This window comes from Muntiacus reevesi, chromosome 5 (genome assembly GCF_963930625.1).
Source record: "Muntiacus reevesi chromosome 5, mMunRee1.1, whole genome shotgun sequence".
Taxonomy (NCBI): Eukaryota; Metazoa; Chordata; class Mammalia; order Artiodactyla; family Cervidae; genus Muntiacus; species Muntiacus reevesi.
The window spans coordinates 39,080,652-39,095,491 of NC_089253.1; the positions used below are offsets into that span (position 1 = coordinate 39,080,652).

Below are 14,840 nucleotides of genomic sequence, written 5' to 3' on the forward strand. Positions count from 1 at the left end.
CATGGAGGATCTTAGTTCCCAAACCAGGGACCAAATCCAATGGGAAGTTTGCAGTCCTAGCCACTGGACCTCCAGGGAAGTCCCTGCTGCTGCTGCTAAGTCACTTCAGTCGTGTCCGACTCTGTGTGACCCCATAGACGGCAGCCCACCAGGTTCCCCCGTCCCTGGGATTCCCCAGGCAAGAACACTGGAGTGGGTTGCCATTTCCTTCTCCAATGCATGAAAGTGAAAAATGAAAGTGAAGTCGCTCAGTCATGTCCGACTCTTAGCGACCCCATGGACCACAGCCTACCAGGCTCTTCCGTCCATGGGATTTTCCAGGCAAGAGTAATGGAGTGGGGTGCCATTGCCTTCTCCGAGGGAAGTCCCTAAGTCTAACAATTTTAAACATATACATTGGGGAGAGAATACAAACATCTTTTACAGATCTGATTCTTTGAATCTATATTATTTTAACATTCAAAATACATTGTCACCTGAAGAGCTCTAGTGTTTATGGCCTAACTCAGCAAGGGATTCCCCAGATCTCAGGTGAACCAGGTAAGACTCAGTCAATCTTCCTGATTCTAGGACCAAGAGAGCTGTCTTCACAGCGCTTTTAAATTGCCCAATTGAATACGTAACGCTGCTTGATGGATCAATGTTGGGAAATCTGCTTTCACGGAGGGAGGTGTTCACCCAGTTTCACCGGATCAACAGCCAAGAGTAGAAGAACTCTGCTGGTGCTGTGGGGCAGTGATCCTTCACCATCAGGACAGGGCGCTGCCTGAAGGCCTCAGAGCAAGCTACGGGCGCGTGTCAACCTGCGGAGTGCTCCAAACTCCCACACCTTCCCTTCTTGAGGTCCTCTGCTAATAGCCTTTCTTCTTGCCAAACTGAAGACACTGAAGTAGCCTGAAGAACCGGGCAAGGTGGAGAAACAGGTTCCTGGCCTCACACTTGGAGATTCTGACTCCACAGATGTGAGAGCAGTGGACTTCCAGAAACCTTCATATTTTTTTTAAGAGGAAAAAATATACATTTATAATTAGGTATAGCTGACTTAAGGTATTCCATTAGTTTCAGGTGTAAAACAAAAAAATTTTTCATAGGTTATACTGCATTTAAAGTTATTATAGGAACTTCCCTGTTGGTTAGGACTTTGCCTTCCAACACAGGGGCTGTGGGTTTGATCCCTGGTCACAGAGTTAGGATCCCACATGCTTAGTGGCTAAAAAACCAAAACATAAGACAAAAGCAATTTGTAAGAAATTCAGTAAAGAGTTCCACTAGTTTGTCTCTATAGGAGTCTGCTTCTATTTTGTTATATTCATTCACTTTTTTTTTTCATTTTACAAATTGATGCTGATTTAAAATATATGTCTGAAAAAAATATTATATATTTGAGTTGTACCACACAGTGAGTCACAATTCTTAAAGGTTATACTGCATTTACTGTTATTATAAAATATTGGCTATACTCCCTTAACTGTACAATATATCCTAGTAGCTTATTTACTTTATACAGAGTAGCCTGTAACTCTTAATCCCCTATCCCCATGGTGCCCCTCCCTACTGGCAACCACTAAATTGTTCCTTATATCTGAGTCAGTTTCTTTCTTTTTTTTTAGTTTCTTTTTTGTCATATTCACTAATTTGTCTTATTTTTCAGGTTCCACATTTAGTGATTATCATACAGTGTTTGTCTTCCTCTGACTTATTTCACTAAGCCTATTGCACTCCAAATCTATTCACTGTTGCAACAGTTGTTGCAAATGGCAACATCTCTTTCTTTTTATGGTTGAGAGTATTCCCTTGTGTACACTCACCACACTTCCTTATCATTCATCAATTGATGGATACTTAGAAGGCTTCTCTATCTTGGCTACTCTAAATAGTGCTACTGTGAACACTGGGGTGAGTGTATCTTTTCAAACTAGTGTTTTCATTTTCTTTGGATATATACCTAGGAGTGGAATTGCTGGACAATAGGGTTGTTCTATTTTTACTTTTTTGAGGAACCTCCCTACTGTTTTCCACAGTGACTGCACCAACTTACATTCCCACCAACAGTGCACAAGGCTTCCCTTTTCTTCATTACCCTTGCTACAATTTATTTGTGGTCTTTTTGATGATAGCCACTCTGACAGGTATGAGGTGATGTCTTATTATAGTTCTGATTTGCATGTCTCAGAAATGGAGTAGCCATCATGGTCAACAAAAGAGTCCGAGATGCAGTACTTGGATGCAATCTCAAAAACGACAGAATGATCTCTGTTCGTTTCCAAGGCAAACCATTCAATATCATGGTAATCCAAGCCTATGCTCCAACCAGTAACGCTGAAGAAGCTGAAGTTGAACGGTGCTATGAAGAACTACAAGACCTTTTAGAACTAACACCCAAAAAAGATGTCCTTTTCATTATAGGGGACTGGAATGCAAAAGTAGGAAGTCAAGAAACACCTGGAGTAACAGGCAAATTTGGCCTTGGAGTACGGAATGAAGCAGGGCAAAGGCTAATAGAGTTTTGCCAAGAGAACGCACTGGTCATAGCAAACACCCTCTTCCAACAACACAAGAGAAGACTTTACACATGGACATCACCAGATGGTCAACACTGAAATCAGACTGATTATATTCTTTGCAGCCAAAGATGGAGAAGCTCTATACAATCAGCACAAACAAGACTGGGAGCTGACTGTTGCTTAGATCATAAACTCCTTATTGCCAAATTCAGACTTAAATTGAAGAAAGCAGGGAAAATCACTAGACCATTCAGGTATGACCTAAATCAAATCCCTTATGATTACAGAGTAGAAGTGAGAAATAGATTTAAGGGACTAGATCTGATAGACAGAGTGCCTGATGAACTATGGATGGAGGTTCGTGACACTGTACAGGAGATAGGGATCAAGACCATCCCCACAGAAAAGAAATGCAGAAAAGCAAAATGGCTGTCTGAGGAGGCCTTACAGATAGCTGTGAAAAGAAGAGAAGCAAAAAGCAAAGGAGAAAAGGAAAGATATTCTCACTTGAATGCAGAGTTCCAAAGAATAGCAAGGAGAGATAAGAAAGCTTTCCTCAGCAATCAATGCAAAGAAATAGAGGAAAACAACAGAATGGGAAAGACTAGAGATCTCTTCAAGAAAATTAGAGCTACCAATGGAACATTTCATGCAAAAATGGGCTAGATAAAGGACAGAAATGGTATGGACCTAACAGAAGCAGATATTAAGAGAACATATGACAGAAGATATTAAGAGGTGGCAAGAATACACAGAAGAACTGTACAAAAAAGATCTTCATGACCCAGATAATCATGATGGTGTGATCACTCACCTAGAGTCAGACATCCTGAAATATGAAGTCAAGTGGGCCTTAGAAAGCATCACTACGAACAAAGCTAGTGGAGGTGATGGAATTCCAGTTGAGCTATTTCAAATCCTGAAAGATGCTGCTGTGAAAGTGATGCACTCAATATGTCAGCAAATTTGGAAAACTCAGCAGTGGCCACAGGACTGGAAAAGGTCAGTTTTCATTCCAATCCCTAAGAAAGGCAATCCCAAAGAATGCTCAAACTACCACAGAACTGCACTCATCTCACACGCTAGGAAAGTAATGCTCAAAATTCTCCAAGCCAGGCTTCAGCAATACGTGAACCGTGAACTTCCAGATGTTCAAGCTGGTTTTAGAAAACGCAGAGGAACCAGAGATCAAATTGCCAACATCCGCTAGATCATCGAAAAAGCAAGAGAAATTCAGAAAAACATCTATTTCTGCTTTATTGACCATGCCAAAGCGTTTGACTGTGTGGATCACAATAAACTGTGGAAAATTCTGAAAGAGATGGGAATACCAGACCACCTGACCTGCCTCTTGAGAAATCTATATGCAGATCAGGAAACAACAGTTAGAATTGGACATGGAACAGACTGGTTCCAAATAGGAAAAGGAGTACATCAAGGCTGTATATTGTCACCCTGCTTATTTAATTTATATGCAGAGTACATCATGAGAAGCACTGGGCTGGAAGAAGCACAAGCTGGAATCAAAATTGATGGGAGAAATATGAATAACCTGATATGCAGATGACACCACCCTTATGGCAGAAGGTGAAGAGGAACTAAAAAGCCTCTTGATGAAAGTGAAAGAGGAGAGTGAAAAACTTGGCTTAAAGCTCAACATTCAGAAAACTAAGATCATGGCATGTGGTCCCATCACTTCATGGCAAATAGATGGGGAAACAGTGGAAACAGTGTCAGACTTTATATTTTGGGGCTCCAAAATCACTGCAGATGGTGACTGCAGCCATGAAATTAAACAACGTTTACTCCTTGGAAGGAAAGTTATGACCAACCTAGACAGCATATTAAAAAGCAGAGACATGACTTTGCCAACAAAGGTCCATCTCGTCAAAGCTACGATTTTTCCAGTGGTCCTGGATGGATGTGAGAGTTGGACTGTGAAGAAAGCTGAGCGCTGAAGAATTGATGCTTTTGAACTATGGTGTTGGAGAAGACTCTTGAGAGTCTCTTGGACTGCAAGAAGATCCAACCAGTCCATCCTAAAGGAGATCAGCCTTGGGTGTTCACTGGAGGGACTGATGCTGAAGCTGAAACTCCAATACTCTGGCTACCTGATGGGAAGAGCTGACTCATTTGAAAAGACTGTAATGTGGGGAAAGATTGAGGCCAGGAGAAGGGGATGACAGGGGATGAGCTGGTTGGATGGCATCACCGACTCAATGGACATGAGTTTGAGTAAACTCGGGGAGTTGGTGATGGACAGGGAGGCCTGGGGTGCTGCAATTCATGGGGTCGCAAAGAATTGGACATGACTGAGAGACTGAACTGACTGACTGACTGATTAATGATGTTAAGCATCTTTTCGGATGCCTGCTGGCCATCTGTATTTGGAAACATGTCCATTCAAGTCTTCTCCTTTTTTTCTTTTTGGCCGCCCTATGCAGCATGCAGGATCCCAGTTATCCAACCAGGGATCGAACTATACCTTCTGCCTTAGAGTGTGGAGTCTTAACCACTTGACTGCCAGGGAAGTCCCTCTGCTCCTTTTTTAAATCAGGTTGCTTGATTTTTTGATGTTGAGGTGCATGAGCTATTTACACATTTTGTATGTTAACCCATCAGTTGTATCATTTGCAAACATATTCTCCCAGTCAGTAGGTAATCTTTTTGTTTTGTCAATGGTTTTCTTTGCTGTGCAAAACCTTGATTAAATCCCATTTGTTTACTTTTGGTTTTGTTTGCTTTAGGATATGGATGCAAAAAAATATTGCCATGATTTATGTCAGAGTATTCTGCCTGTGTTTTCTTCTAGGCATTTTTATGGTTTCTGGCTTTACATTTAGGTCTTTAACCCACTTTAAGTTTACTTTTTTTGTTGACACACCTTATGGCTTCCAGGACCTTGGTTCCCTGACCAGGGATCAAACCCCAGTCCCTGGCAGTGTTAAGTGCTGAGTCCTAACTGCTAGACCACCAGGGAGTTCCCACACTTGGGAGTTTACTTTATGGTGTGAGAAAATGCTCTAATTTCATCCCTTTACATGCAGCTATCCAGTTTCCTCAGCACTACTTATTAAAGAGGCTGTCTCTTTAATTGTATATTCATACTTCCTTTGTCATTGATTAACTGACCATAAGTATGTGCATTTATTTCTGGGCTCTCATTCTGTTTCATTGATGTCTGTTTTGTTTCACAGGATATGTTCAGTTGCATTGACTCTTTGTGACCCTATGGACTATAGCCCAACAGGCTCCTCTGACCAGGGGATTTTCCAGGCAAGAATACTGGAGTGGGTTGCCATTTCCTCCTTCAGGGGATCTTCCCAACCCAGGGGTCCAACGGGCTTCTCATTTGCCTCCTGCATTGTAGGTGGATTCTTTACCACTGCGGTGCTGGGGAACCCCATTTGTGTTTCGGTACCACACCATCCTGTTCTAATAGTAATCGGAGTTACAGCAGTGGCTTTGTAGTGCAATCTGAAGACAGGGAGCACGACATCTCAAGCTCTGTTCTTTTTCAAGACTGTTTGGGATACTGTGTGTCCTTTGTGTTTCCACACAAATTTTAAATGACTTGTTCTAGTCTATGAAAAATGCCATTAGTATTTTGATAGGGATTGCACTGAATCTGTAGATTGCTTTGAGTAGTACGGTCATTTTAACGATACCAGTTCTTCCAATCCAAGAACATGGTGTATCATTTCCATCTATTTGTGTCCTCTTCAGTTTCTTTCATCAGTGTCTTACAGTTTTCCAAGTACTGTTCTTTTACTGCCTTAAGTTTATTCCTTGGTATTCTCTTGGATGCAACTCTAAATGAGTTTCTTTCATTTCTCCTATAGTTTGCTGCTAGTAGATAAAAATGAAACAGATTTCTCTGAATTACTTTTGTATCCTTCAGCTTAACTGAATTTATTGATGAGCTCTAGTAGCTTTCGGGACTTTCTATGTATGGAATCATGTCATCTGCAAACAGTGACAGTTTTACTTCTTCTTTTACAATCTGGATTCCTTTCATTTCTTTTTCTTCTTCTGATTGCTGTGGCTTGAACTTCCAGTACTATGTTGGGTAATATAATGTTGAGAATGAGCATTCTTGTAGCTGATTTCAAGGAAATGCTTTTAGCTCTTCACCACTGAGCATGGTGTTAACTGTGGGCTTATCATACATGGCCTTTGTTATGTTGAGGTATGTTCCTTCTATGCCCCACTTGTGTAGAGTTTTGTTTTTTTTTTTATCATAAATGGATGCTGAATTTTGTCAAAATCTTTTATCTGCATCTACTGTGATGATCATATATTTTTTCTTCAATTTATTTAATGTAGTATATCACATTGATGGATTTATAGATACTGAAAATCCCTGCATCACTGGAATAAATATTCCCACTTGATCATGGTACGTGTTTTTAATGCATTGTTGGATCCTGTCTGCTAGTATTATGTTGAGGATTTTTGCATCATGTTTCATCAGTGATACCAAGCCTGTAACTTTATGTTTTGTGATATCTTTGGTTTGGCATCAGGGTGATGCTGGGTTTGTAGAATGAGTTTAGAATCATTTCCTCCTCTGCAGTTTTTTGAAATAATTTGAAAAGGATAGGTATTAACTCTTCTCTCAACATTTGGTAGACTTCACCTGTGAAGCCATCTGGTCCTGGACTTTTGTTGGAAGTTTTTAAAAATTACTGATTCAGGACCTCCCTGGTGGTCCCGTGGAAAGAATCTACCTGTCAATTCACGGGACATGGGTTCAATCTCTGGTCTGGGGAAATTTCAAAAGCTCCAGGGCAACTAAGCCAGTGTACCACAACTATTGAAGCCTGCAGGCTCTAGAGCCCATGCTCTACAACAAGAAAAATCACTGCAATGAGAAGCCTTCACACTGCAAAGAGAAAGCCCCTGCTCACCACAACTAGAGAAAGCCCACCCATAGCAATGAAGACCCAGCATAGCCAAAACTAAGCAAATAAAATTTTTTAAAATTACTGATTCAATTTCATTACTGATAATTCATCTGTTAATAGCTTCTATTTCTTCCTAGTTCAACTTGGGAGATTAAACATATCTAGGAATTTGTCCATTGCTTCTAGGTTGTCCATGTTATTTGCATGTAGTTTTCCATAGTAATCTCTTTTGATCCTTTGTATTTCTGTAGTATCAGTTTATAATTTCTCCTTTTTCATTTCTATTTTTATTGTCTTAGGCCCTCTCTTTTTTCTTCTTGATAAGTCTGGCTAAAGGTTTATCAATCTTGTCTATCTCTTCTTAGTTTCATTGATCTTTTCTATTTTTTTGTCTTTATTTCACTTATTTCTGCTTTAATTTTTATTACTTCTTTTCTCTACTAACTTTGGATTTGTTCTTTTTCTAGTTACGTGTAAGGGTAGGTTGTTTGGTTGAGGTTTTTATTTCCTGAAGCAGGCTTCTACTGCTATAAACATCCCTTTTAGAACTGCTGTTGTAGGGAAGTTCCACATATTTTGGGTTGTTTTCATTTTCATTTGTCTCCAAGTAGTTTTTATTTCTCCTTTCATTTCTTCAGTGATCCACTGTTTGTTTAGCAACATATTTTTTAGCCTCCACTTGTTTGTGTTTTTTGCAGTTTTCTTCTCGTAGTTGATTTCTTCTCTTTTTTTTGTAGTTGATTTCCACTCTTACAGCACTGTGGTTGGAAAAATGCTTGTTATGATTTCAATTTTCTTAAATTTATTAAGACTTGTTTTGTGTCCTAGCCTCCACTTGTTTGTGTTTTTTGCAGTTTTCTTCTCGTAGTTGATTTCTTCTCTTTTTTTTTGTAGTTCCACTCTTACAGCACTGTGGTTGGAAAGATGCTTGCTATGATTTCAATTTTCTTAAATTTACTAAGACTTGTTTTGTGTCCTATCATAACCCACTCCAGTATTCTTGCCTGGAGAATCCATGGACAGAGGAGCATGGCAGGCTACAGTCCACTGGGTCACAAAGAGTCAGACATGACTGAAGCGACTTAGTACACATGCACATTTTGTGGCCTAGTATGTAGTATGTCCTGGAGAATGTTCCATATGCACTTGAAAAGAATTTGTATTCTGCTGCTTTTGGAGAATTGTTCTCTATATAAGCTCATTTAATCTACTGTGTCATTTAGGGCCAGTGCCTAAATGACACATTATTGACTTCTTGTCTGATGTATCCATTAATATAAATGGGATATTAAAGTCTCCTACTATTCAATTCCTCCCTTTATGTCAATTTCTCCCTTTATGTCTGTTAATATTTCCTTTACATATTCAGGTGTTCTTATCTTTGGAGCCACTGGACTACCAGGGAAGTCTCCCCTTGCTGCTTTTAATAGTCTCTCTTTGTCTTTAATTTTTGCCATTTTAATTACAATGTGTCTTGTTGTGGTCCTCTTTGGAGTTGATCCCATTTGGGACTTTCTGGGCTTCCTGGACTTGGATGTCTGTTCCTTTTACCAGGTCAGGAAAACTTTCAGCAATTATATCTCTAAATATGGTCTCTCTTTTTCCCTTCTCTGGAACCCCTATAACACAGATTTCAGCACACTTGATGCCGTAGAAATCTCTTAAACTGTGCTCACCTTTTTTTTCTTTTTAGCTTCAGTGATTTCTACTACTCTACCTTCCAACTTACTGATCCATTCCTCTATGTCATTTAATCTACTGTTGATTTCTTCTAGTGTATTTTTCATTTCAGTTATGTTCATCTGTTTGGTTTGTCTTTATATCTTCTAACTCTTTGTTAAATTTCTCACTGTGTTCATCCATTCTTCTCTGGAGTTCTTTCATCTTTATGATCATTACCTTGAACCCTATCAGGCAGTTCACCGATCTCCACTTCCCTTAGTTTTTCTTCTGGGGTCTTGTCCTTTTGATTAGCTCTGGAATCTCACTTTGTCCGATTTGCTGTTTCTACTTCCATGTATCTGGCAAGTTGGTCGTTTCATGACCTCAGAGAAATGGCCTTTTGTAGGAGCTGTCCTGTGCATCCCATCCCCTGATTACCAGAGCTGTATGCTCCAGGGCTCCCCCATATTGCATGGGCCCCTCTGGTGATGGGGATGACTAGGCATACGTGGTCCAGTAGGCATGGCTGACCCCTGGTCTGGTTAGTTGCCAGGCCCTGCCTTATGCAGAGACTGCCAGTCACAGGCTGGCAAGATACTTATTCTTTATAAGCTCTATAGGGGGTTTCTATGAACATCCAGCTTTGGCAACCAATGGTTAAAAGGATGTTTATTTATTCAACTAGTAGGTGTTGAGCACCAGCCATTGATACAGTGCTGAGTTCAGTTATCTTGGTCCCTCCCCTCAGGGGGGAGCAGAAAATGTCCGCTTTCCCAGCTATCACTGCTGCTACTGCTGCCAAGTCGCTTCAGTCACGTCTGACTCTGTGTGATCCCATGAACGGCAGCCCACAAGGCTCCCCCGTCCCTGGGATTCTCCAGGCAAGAACACTGGAGTGGATTGCCATTTCCTTCTCCAATGCATGAAAGTGAAAAGTGAAAGTGAAGTCGCTCAGTCGTGTCCGACTCTTAGCGACCCCATGGACTGCAGCCTACCAGGCTCCTCTGTCCATGGGATTTTCCAGGCAAGAGCACTGGAGTGGGGTGCCATTGCCTTCTCCACCCAGCTATCGCTAGCTCATCTTAAATTCAAGTCTTCTACTTATGCACTGGCTCCCACTTCCTCTCACCTGCTCCAGGACATAAACTTTAAGAATTCTTCCCCCTTCCTGTTATAATATCAATTTTTATTTCTTTGTTGGATCATTCCCAATACAATACAAACATACATTTATTTTCTCCCATTCTTTAAAAAAAAACAAAACAAAAACCTCTTGTCTTTCACTGGACAAACTGGGAACAATCTGAACACTGAAAATAATCATTATCCTAACTAATTGTAACACTAAACATAAATAAAAACTTTAAGTCCATAATGATACTCAAAAACAAGGAAGAATTAAAACCTCCTTAGTCTCTACATTGGCACCTGCTCCACAAACTACTTACTCTGAAAATACAGGAAAATAATTAAGGTTTTATCGAGCCTGATTAAGATGAACTTCAGCTCATGCAGTTAATAAAGAAAGGCTTTTGTTTAAAGAAAAAAAATGCACCTGAATTGGATAAATTGATTCAGACCAGACAAGGATCATAACTGGCTCCTAAAAACAGGTTAAAGGGTCTTGGGGAACAGGATATCCAATAAATCATTGGCTGACTGCAAAGAAGAAATATATTCTTAAAAACAGAGATCATTTATTACCACTTTAATCAAATAATCAAATTTGTTCTCAATAATGTAGGGACAGCTGACATTAAATGCATCTTAATAAGATGCAATTTGTTGAGATAAATATATGTACATATATCTCAACAAAGTAAATATATAGTTACAGTAGATTTTTTGGGGGAGCCACTTCGCACTGCTTGTGGGATTTTAGTTCTTCCACCAGGGATCAAACCCAGGCCTTCAACAGTGAAAGCACAGAGTTCTAACCACTGAAACAACCAAGAAATTCCTACAGTTGATTATACATATGTATACATATATATTGGAGAAGGCAATGGCACCCCACTCCAGTACTCTTGCCTGGAAAATCCCATGGACAGAGGAGCCTGGTAGGCTGCAGTCCATGGGGTCTCGAAGAGTCAGACATGACTGAGCGACTTCACTTTCACTTTTCACTTTTATGCACTGGAGAAGGAAATGGCAATCCACTCCAGGGTTCTTGCCTGGAGAATCCCAGGGATGGGGTCACACACAGTCGGACATGACTAAAGTGACTTAGCATACATATATATCCCTTGAAGAAGACAGAGAAAGAGGAAGAAAAAATTTCGAAAGAAATAATGGTGAAATATTTTCTAAACTTTTTGAAAGACATAAATTTACAGATTCAGGAAGCTCAGAGAACCCCAAGCAGCATAAATTCAAAGGAAACCACATCTAGGTACATAAGTGATCAACTGCTGAAAACTACAGAGAAGAAAAAAAAAAATGGAAAAGCAGAAGCAGCCAGAGATTACATACAAAAGTTAGAATTACCACTGACTTCTCATTAAGAATGAGAGGCCAAAAGACAGTAGAATGATATATTTAAAGCACTTTAAGCAGAGAAACTATTCTTCAAAGATGTGGGTGAAATAATGAAATTTTAGATAAAAGAATTTGTCATTAGTAGATCTGCACTATAAAAAGTACTACAGAGGACTTCTTTAGTGGTCTAGGGGTTAAGAATCCATACTGCCTGCTTATACAGGGAACACAGGTTTGATCCCTGATCCAGGAAGATTCTCCATGCCTTGGGGCAACTAAGCCTGTGCTTGCAACTACTGAGCCCACAGGCTCTAAAGCCCGCAAGCCCCCAACTACTGAGCCGAAGCACCCTAGAGCCCCAGGCTCTGCAACAAGAGCCTGAGAACCACAACTAGAGAGTAGCTCCCATTCAATGCAATCAGAGAAAGTCTACACGCAGCAACAAAGACCCCGCACAACCAAAAATAAAAATAAATTTTAAAAAAAGGTATTAAAGAAAATTCTCCAGGTTTAGGGGAAGTGATGCCAGATGGAAACTGGATATTCAGGAAGAAATGAAGAGCAATGCAAAGAGTAAATATATGAGTAACACAAAAGACTACTTTTTCCTCTAATTTCTTTAAGATAAAAATTATACTATGGTATTGTGGGATTTATAGTTATGTAGATACAACAAATGTGACAACTAGAGCATAAAAGCTGAAGGAGGGGGTTGAAAAGTTCTCACATTTTGTATGAAGCAGACTGGGAGGAGTTAATGAGGCATATTATAATCCCTATAGCAATCACTAAAAAAAAAAAACCCAATTACATATAGCTAAAATAACAAATTTATATGGAATTTTAAAAAAATTTTTTCTTTGCAACTGTTCCAGACAGGAAAGAAGGAAGAGGAACAAAAAAAAAAAGAAGAAGAGAAAAACAAAAGAAACAGTAAAATGGTAGCCCTAAATCCAACCTTAGCAAATATTACACTAAATATTAATGAACTAAACAGGCTAATTAAATGCTCAGCTCTCATCTTGCTTGGCCTCAAAGCAGAATCTGTCACAGCTGATCATTCTTCCCCTGACTTTCTTCTCCTGACTCCTGGGACATCATCTCCATTTATTTTTCTTCCCATCTCACAAGCTGCGCTCCTGTTCAGTGCCCCTCTCCTGGGACTGAGACTTGATTCCAGAAATAGCTTTTGGGACTCAGTGCTTGATCCTCCTCTTTCTTAGAACTCCCCTGGTCTAGTTTCAAAGTTCAATTCTGCCCATTTTGGGCCCATACCTGTCTTTTTAACTTCTTACACATCTATCATCCTGTTTACTATTTTCATTTAGATGTCTAACAGACAGCTGTCCACTTCCTGTTGGACAATACGTCCAACACAACTTATTTTGCCCCAAATCTGCTCTATCTTGAGTAACTACCTCTGTCTATTTCAGGTGAAGGACATGAATCCCTTCGATCGCTCAAATCAAAAGCCTGGAGTTATCATAAACTCCTCTTTTTCTCTCACACCTTGCATTCAGTTCATCAGGTAACTGATCCCGTTGGTTCTATCTCCAAAATATATCCAGAATGCAACTACTACTCATAAAACCTTGGCCCCAACTATCACTACCTCCTGCCTGGATTATTGCAAAGGCCCTCTGAACTCATCTCTCTGCTTGTATTCTAGGCCTTTACAATCTGTTCTGACTATGGCAACTAAATGACCCTTTTAAAATAGAAGTTGGAGGAACTTCCCAGGGGAGGCAATCCCCTGCAAGTCCAGTAATTAGGACTTGGCACTTCCGTGCGGTGGCCCTGGTCAAGGAACTAAGATCCCACAAGTTGTGCAGTGCAACCCAAAACATAAATAAATAAAAATAAAATAGATGCCAGATAGTATAACCTTCCACTAAAACCCTACAATGGGACTTCCCTGGTGGTCCAATCCACCTGCCAAGGCAGTGGACACAGGTTCGATCCCTAGTCTGGGAAGATGCCACACACCACAGGGCAACTGAGCCCATGTGCCAGAACTACTGAGCCTGCATGCCCTACAGCCACTGCTCCAGAACACAGAGGGAAGCTGCCTGCTTGCCGCAACTAGAGAAAGCCCGCTCGCAGCAATGAAAACCTAGCATGGCCAATCAATCAAATCAATCAGTGGCCTGCAATGGCTCCCCATTCCATTTGGGCTTCCCTGTGGTTCAGCTGGTAAAGAATTCACCTGCAATGAGGGAGACCTGAGTTTGATCCCTGGGTTGGGAAGATCCCCTGGAGAAGTGAAAGGCTACCCACTTCAGTATTCTGGCCTGGAGAATTCCATGGACTATATAGTTCATGGGGTCGCAAAGAGTCAGACATGACTGAGCAACTTTCACTTTCACTTTTCACATTGGCTTTAAAAGGCCCCACCTGATCTGGTCTCCCATCTCCCCTCTAACCTCACCTGGTACTACTCTTCTCGCTTGTCCCCAGATGCAGTGGCTTCTTTGCTATCCTTTAACTCAACAGACATATTCTTGCCTGAAGGCCTTTGCACAGGTTCTTCCCTCTGCCTGGTACTCTCCTCCGTATATCCACACAGCAAACTCCCTCACCTTCCCCCAGTCTTGGAAGGATGTCATCTTCTTAATAGGGCCTACCACAGCCATCCTATTTAAAATTACAACTTGCTCCTCCAAACCTAGAACTCCTGATAAGTTTACCCTACTCTACTTTTATTTATGGATTTATCACTGGTCAAAAATATGTACTAGATCATTTACTTATTATGTATATTCTAAATTATCTGGCCTACCATGATGTACATTCCATGAGGGCAGGGATCTTTGTCTCTTCTGTCTTCGGCTGTATCTCTGTGACTGACTGAATACCAAGTGCCAAAGAACAGGAGCAGATAAAGTGCCTTGTGCAGTAGCAAGGGCACCAGGGGAGTAGAGAGGCCTTCCTGTGGGCTGGCCCCGCCTCCCTCCCTCCAGTCTCATCCTGCACTTCTCTCTTGCTGTTCACTGCCTTCCAGCTGCACTGGCCTTCTTGATTCTTTAATAAAGTAAGACTGTCCCATCATATGGCCTCTGTTCTGGCTGTCCGCACAACTCTTACCCTTTCCTTTGCGTGTTTGGATCCCTCTTGTCATTCACTCTCTGCTTCAATAACAAAGCCTTCAGAGCAGCCTGCCCTGCCACCCAATCTGATATTCCTCCTCCATCACTTTCTCAACACTGCATCCTAGTTTTCGGTATTAGCCCTTATCACCACCTGAAAATTTCTTCTCACTTCTTTTTAAACAGTTGTCCTTACTCACTCT

General features: G+C 40.8%; 1 protein-coding gene across 7 annotated transcripts in view; it reads right to left on the reverse strand.

Moving 5' to 3' along the window:
* Positions 1-14,840, reverse strand: part of STX5 (syntaxin 5) — a 29,298-nt gene that overhangs the window by 5,625 nt on the left and 8,833 nt on the right. The window lies entirely within an intron of this gene.